The following is a 7,274-nucleotide window of genomic DNA, read 5'->3' as shown; positions in this document are numbered from 1 at the left end:
GCCACCAAGTAAGAGATGTTCGGCTGCGAGATCGTCTATTGTTGAACAAGTGAGAGATGTTCGGCTGCGAGATCTTCAGATCTGAAAATCGTCTTCATCGATTTTGTAAAGTATGATCGATTTGGAGCTCAAATTTCAAATTTTTACGTATGATACTATATAAGGGCAATATTGTGATAAAAAAAAATTAGAAATTATAAAATGTCCTTATTAAGTTAAGCATTTCTTACTCAGGGACTTTTTGAAAGAAAATTAATTGGGTTATCCTTTACCCTAATAAAAAGGCCCAAAAGGGGGGTTCCGCCAAAAATCCTTTGTTTTAAAATGAAATGTATCATTAAGTTACATCATTATATATGAAAATTTTATTTGTATATACCATCAGTCTATTATAAAATAGATAATTGAAAGTTAAACTCCTAGTTGTCATTCATTTAAAAAAATATAATGTAATTTGTTCATATGTTTATGACATTGAATGAAATTGATTTTTTACACAGCTCATCTTTATTGTTGAGCCTGCAATAGGAATGATTTAGATTATTGTTGTGGGGCTGGTTGGAATCCATAAAATATAGTATTGAGATGTATGAATAATAACAATTCCAAAAAAAAAAAATACCACTTTATTTATATATAAAATTTGAAACAGACCACATTATTTATATACAAAAAAGGACTAGGAAGATAAACTCCACGGATGATCTATTCACCCAAAACAACGTCAACGGATCTACCAGCGCGATCGATCCTCCTCTTCTTCGTGGGGCGATCGTTGATGTCCACCTCCGCCCTCCGGCGCTTTCGCGAAGCTTCCGCCGGGTCGATCATTGTGGCTGACCGGTCAGTAACCCGCCCAGGCGGGACGACCCGCCCTCCCACCCCATGAGCGAACTTTCCAGCATCCATTTGTGTGAGGCTGGGTGTGGTTCTGTGATTTCAGCGATGGAACAAACCCCATACTTATAGTCTCTAAGTCTCGTCAAACAACGTATTAAAGCCCGTATCAAATAGGGAAGCAAAATTGGGGGAAAGATCGAAGTTTTGATCTGCTTCCATTCTTGATCGAAGCTCGTATTAAAGTGGGGGATTCTATTTACACCCCAAAAAATATTAAGGACGCCCAAATAAAATTACTCACTATGGAAATTAATGCTATATATGCTTATTTTTTTTTTTTTAATCTAAAACGATTTTGTATCACTACTAATATGACAACATATTATGCTACTTGATTTTCATTCTAAATAATGTTTTCTAAATAAACAATAAATCACAAACATTAAAGCAGCTGGCTACATTTCCATAAAATAAAAGCAAATATATATAAAGTATCATTATAATTATTATTTATAAAAATTAAAAAATATATATTTGTCACCTTTTTTCTTTTTTCGCATGGACTGTCTTTTTGGACCCTTACCCATGTTCATAACATGTATAATATTTAATTTTTTTTTTTAAAAAAAAAAATAGTGTGTAAACAAGGATAAACCCATTACTTAATGAAAACAACTTAGTTAGGAATAAACAAAAAATAGTATTTCAAACCATAAAAAGATAAAATAGGCTAAAAAGCCAATAAGACAAAATGTCACATTCAAATCATAATCATTTCATTTTTTCTCTCACAAAAATAAAAAAAATAAAAAAGACACATCACAAATGAGACTTTTTAACCCCAAGCTCACATCCCAAATGAAGGCTACAAGGTAGTATTTCAAACGAAGTTCTGAAATGAACTAACCTTCAATGTGCAGAGTTCAAATATGGATTTTATTGCGGCGAAACAGGTCTCCCAACTGATAAGCACTTTGCTTCCTCGATTACACCCATTGCAACAGTAGTGTTAAACAAAACTCTAGGCCCCAGATTTTGCCTGAATATTTCACTTTTTTTAAAAAAATTTTGAGCACATGTTAGGCCAATTTTAGAGAATTTACACACAAATAATGCAGAACAGTATATAATTTTAACCAATAGTCACAGATTCCAGCAAATTCACCCATCACAGATATGACATAAGATCAATGTGAGTTGGTTGCAGTGTTGTCACAGATCCCATAGAATGAAACAACTGATTGAATGATAATGATTTCGTTAGGAGGATGATGAATCCAATCCATGAACCAGTCCTGAATGAACAGTTGATTGCCTTGATCAAAATCAAGGCCCAAGCTCAATCCTCTCCAAACATTATCAAAAAAAATAATGAAAGAGAAGAATCGGTTAATAGTATAATATAATGAAGGTGATAAGAGTGAGCACAACAGACATAAAATTGCTCTTTAAAAATACCTTCCCATTTCATTGAGTGATGATCAACCTGAACACCCATAAAAGCCACTTCGATTACGTCAACAGATATCATGTAGCTCTATTACAAAATAACAATGGGTTTTGCTACAGTAACACAATTTTGAGTACTTAGGACTTTTGGTACTGAAACTTACGTGATGGATGAAAGAGAAATCCTATCGCAATCAGAATTGAAAAACTTGCAGAATTGGTACTTAAAATTCAAAATGACCAAAACTGTCAAAAAAAGAAGATAAGATGGTTAAAAAAACACAGAACTTTTTCTTATATCCAAAAAGAGTGCTCATGTGCAACGTTCAGCTTCTAGATATCATTGTCAAAAGAATGAGTGAGTTTTGGACTGTACTACAGATTGATTCCTTGCAGTAGATTTTGTGCCAATGAAAACAACAGAAACATAATATCATTAAACATAATTTGTGGACAACTAAGCTGGCAATACATCAGATATTCTCGTATAGTAGATTCACAAAAACAAAGTGATTACAAGAATATATGACATTGTGAGAATCTTCCTTGGTTTTCATTAAAAAGAGTTTTCAAGAAAATTTTGACGGCTAATTTTTCTGGTGACAACAAACTCAGCAGTTTGCAAAAAAGTAGATCTCATCAAGTAGCCATCAGGACTCCGGATGGGTAAAGTTTCAAAAATCACAATTTAGTACTAATCTAACCATGCTAACAGGCTCCTCAATAGAAAATTCATCCAAGCACATGCCTAATAACCCACCTAGGCAAGCCTCTGAAAGCCTAGCAAGCACCTTACCAGGCTTCTCAGAGGAGTCCTATAACAGTCAAAAGGCTAGTTCTTGCGTTTCACATTGTTCATAGTTCATGGTAGATTATCTTGCTCAGCCAATGAGAAAATAAAAATAAAAGTAAAATAAATAAATTTTTTCATTGAAGGTTGACTCAGAGAACATAGGCACATGCACTTATTTAAAAACTCAAGCTAGTTCATTTTATTTTTATTTTTTGGTAAGTAAAAAGGTTCATTTTTTGTCCATAAAATTGTTGCCATGTCATCATAACCACAATGTCAGTAACTTGTTTCTCCAGTAAACAATTAATTGTTACATAATCTCCAACACATTTGGAAGAGAATCACAAAACTGACATCACACAGTAATTACATTGGAACCGGTGATGTACATGCCAATGACCCAAAATTCCTCTTAAATTATATTCAATAAAGAACCTCAATGATATGTACTTCCTAATCAGTTATGCTGAGAAAAGAACAAAATTAACAATCAGACCAACAATTAGGCAACTTTGCTATTTCCATATGTTCTGACAACAAATGTATCTTTTCACCTTAGTATTATGTTTCACTAACCTCTGTACCTGAATCTGGCAAAGAATCTGTAAAGCAACAAGAACTGAAGAACCATTCAATAAAGTGTAATGAGGTAGTCTCCTGCAAGCTTTGAATAGTGAATTCCTACAAAAGCATAAAACATTACATTCATTGAACAGAAATTATACTAACTACAGAAAGACGAACCGCAAAGTAAATTGTAAGAGAAATATGGTAGTTTTATCAGTCTTAAATCGTAGTTTCCTCAGCATCTGTAGTCTTCATCTTAAGTAAAAGCATTTCAAATTGAACATCTCAACAACTTACAAAGTGGGATACTCCTGGTTTTGAAACTTATCACAGCATGTCAATTAATTTTTTATTTTTTAGTGGAAAGGGAGTTGTGAGATAGCTCATGGGAAAGTGAAATATATTTGGATGAGATTGAGAAGGCTAAATATAGGAGACAGTCATGAAAAAAGGAAAAGAAAATTGAGAAGGCTAAGGCCTATCAAAAAAGCTAACTTCTAAAGCCTACAAAAATAGCTAAACCCTAAAACAGATCCACTAGACCATTGAAATAAGAATCTCAGGTCCAAAACAGAGAAGAAAAAAAATACTAACATATTAAACGAAATAGAAGCCATACATGTCTGTATGGCACACAAAGGCATGTGACCATAAATAGGTTTCGAAACATAACATATTAAACGAAATCCTCATATACAAAGCATAAAACCAATTCTCACGATTAATCCACAAATATGGTCCACTGAGGCATATGAAACGGATTGTGTAAAACTTTTATATACTAAACATATAAACCAATCCTCCCTGTTAATGAACATGTTAAACCCACTAAACCTAACCCACTACTACCTACCACACACACTCACCTCCTCACCTAACCTACCACTACTACCTCCACTTCATCCCCTACCACTTCACCTACTACCTTCTTCTCTTCTATATATTTGATCATTGTAAACATAACAAAATATCAATATACACAACAATTACATCTATCAATCAATTATACATAAATCAATAATACATCAGTTTTTCTTACATGGTATCAGAGCAATAGGTTAAAGATTTTAGTGTTCTTCGCCTTCCGGCGGGCGGCAACCTTGCCTTGACCGCCCGCCGGATCTCAACCAATTCAAATCTCTCTCTCTCCCTCTCTCTCTCTCTAGTTCGATGACGTAAAATACACAAAAAAGTTCTGTCTCTGCCATCTTCTTCTACTTTTCTCTCTCTCCACACAATATTTTGCTTTTGGAGATGTTTTTGGAGCCGCATTTGTAGATATGAATCGGAATTTGAAGGAATCTATGATCGGCGGGAGGAATATTCCGGCTGGAACTCAGCACCGTCGAGGTCTTAGCCTCACCGGAATGTCCAGAGATGCCGACGAGAACTTGGATTTATTCTCTAGGAATCGCCGGAGCCTCTCCGTCGCTTCCTCCGATGAATCTGACGTTTTGGTGAAATTGGGGAAACTTTCAGTTGGATCAGCAAAATTGGCTAAGAGTGGAATGGATGATCTATTGTCATCGGCCAAAGGAGGAAAGCATGACTATGATTGGCTTCTCACTCCTCCTGGAACTCCTTTTTTTCCTTCATTGAATGGAAGTGAGTCTCAACCACCGTCAGCTGCTCCAAGAAGCAGTTCCACGGTTAGATCAGTTTCTACAACTAAGGCTTCAAGGCTTTCAGTGTCACAATCAGAGAACAACCATCACTCAAGACCAATCAGAAGCAGTTCAGTGACTCGCCCTTCAATCTCTAGTACCCAATATAGTACCTACTCAAATAAATCTACCTCAGTCAATAGGTCAGCTTCTCGCCCATCGACCCCTACTCGTCGAAATTCAGCACCTTCTTTACCTTCCGCAGCAGCAACTTCTTTGTCGTGCTTTAAGTGCTCCAGCTTCTGGCAATGGAAACCTGCCTATCGGCAGTAACGGTGTCATTTCAAAAACGAAAACCATATCATTAGGTCTCCTGAAAACGGGACCAAAGAAGAGAATTTTCGGGACTCTGCAAAACTGAGTGAATTGGACATCTATGAGAGCTCGAGGTATGTTCTCTTTCCAAGTGGTCTGCAAAGGAGGTATTACATTCTCCAAGTGGTCTAATTTTTATTTTTTTATTACTATTATTATTATATTAAATAATCAATGCACTCCACTTTCTTTTCTTTTTTGTTTTATCTTTATTTTATTCCATCTTTTACAAAGTAACCGAAAGTTTGCACACCGATCATCATTATTTTATTTTACCCACCTTTTTTTATTTTATATCTATATATATATCTCTCTTTTTTTTTTATTATACTATATTACCCATACTTCTCTTCACCTTTATTTTCTTTTCTTTTCAAACCAACAACCCAGATACATACTTATCTCTGCTGATCCCGCTTTTCCCAATTTTATTTCTTTTCTTTTATCTTCCTTTTTTCCTTTTCATTAAAAAACAAAAAAACAAAAAAAAAAAAAAAAAAACAAACAAACAAACAAACAAAACACACAGTGGCATAAACTGCACCCCAAACTCCTTTTATTCATGTCGGGGCTCCCCCCGATCACCATTTTACACAAAAAAAAAAAAAAAAAAAAAAACACACACACACACACAACCAAACCAACACCACTCGGAACAGTGGGATTTTTCTTCTCTACTCTGCCGCCGGTCTCTTCTTCTTGCCTCCGTCTTGGACGGTCCTTGACGGTGCTGCCTCTGTGTTTTCCACGCCGCCGAGCACGTTCACTCCCCCATACTCCTCCACTGCAGCATATGGCGGCCCTCCAAATCTGAACATCACGGTGGCCTTCCGCTTCAGCTCCTTATTTTCTGCCTTCAGCACACTTATCTCTGCTCGCGCATCCTTATACATGCGTTGGAGCAGAGCCAGCTGGGAGTTTAACTGTTGCACCTCATTTGTCCTGCTCTGCAGCCGGTGCGACAAGTTTGTGACCGCCGTCATGGTTTCCACACATGACTTCAGAGTATACTGATTGGCCTCAATATCAGTTTGCACCGCCATTTTTTGCTCCACCGACCACATCGGAAAGTTCAACGGAGCAAAACCAGAGGTGTTTGGTTGAGGTTCACTGGCCACCGCACCAGTTATTTCTCTTGTGGGCTCGTTCAGTTCTGGAAAGAGCGTGAGCAGACCACGGGACGAGGAGGCCATGTTCTGGGTAGCTGGACGGGAAGAAGAGGCCATGTTGCTGAGTGTTTCAGAGAAGGGTTGGTTACAGAATGTTACAGAGAACGAAGAGGTTTTAACTGGTTTGTTATGCTTCCAAGCCTCAAACTTCGCTTTGGTTTATAAAGACAGAGACGACGAGGCCGACACGCGCTCTGTCAATCACGTGCATCGCCGCGTGTCAGGCGCCCCTTTTGATGGCTCGACGCTTTCTGTCGGGCACGTCTTTTGATGACGTGGGCGCGCCTTTTGATGGCACGCCTTTTTATGGATTGGGCACGTCTTTTGAAAAATTGGGCACACCTTTTGAGGGTGCATTTTTTAAGGGTCCGACAAGACTCTGTAAACTGTCCCGACATTAATTTCGGTTAGTTCCTTTATGGGTCCGACAAGACTCTGTAAACTGTCCCGACATTGATTCCGGTTAGTTTCTACAAG

General features: G+C 37.1%; 1 long non-coding RNA gene across 2 annotated transcripts; it reads right to left on the bottom strand.

Moving 5' to 3' along the window:
- Positions 1–609: 609 nt before the first annotated feature.
- On the bottom strand, positions 610–2,162 carry LOC145804121 (uncharacterized). Of its 2 annotated transcripts, none has more exons than XR_014345732.1 (2): positions 1,748–2,162; positions 610–931 (listed from the first exon to the last, which is right to left on the bottom strand). It is a non-coding gene; the product is annotated as an uncharacterized LOC145804121 (long non-coding RNA). The 2 variants fall into 2 exon arrangements; XR_014345731.1 differs by having other exon boundaries at positions 610–972; positions 1,748–2,135.
- Positions 2,163–7,274: the final 5,112 nt, after the last annotated feature.

The sequence above is a fragment of the Camellia sinensis genome, chromosome 12 (genome assembly GCF_055761805.1).
Source record: "Camellia sinensis isolate YWXY chromosome 12, ASM5576180v1, whole genome shotgun sequence".
In the NCBI taxonomy this organism is placed as follows: Eukaryota; Viridiplantae; Streptophyta; class Magnoliopsida; order Ericales; family Theaceae; genus Camellia; species Camellia sinensis.
Note: the sequence above shows the minus strand (reverse complement) of the source record. Positions and strands in the feature narration are given on the sequence as shown.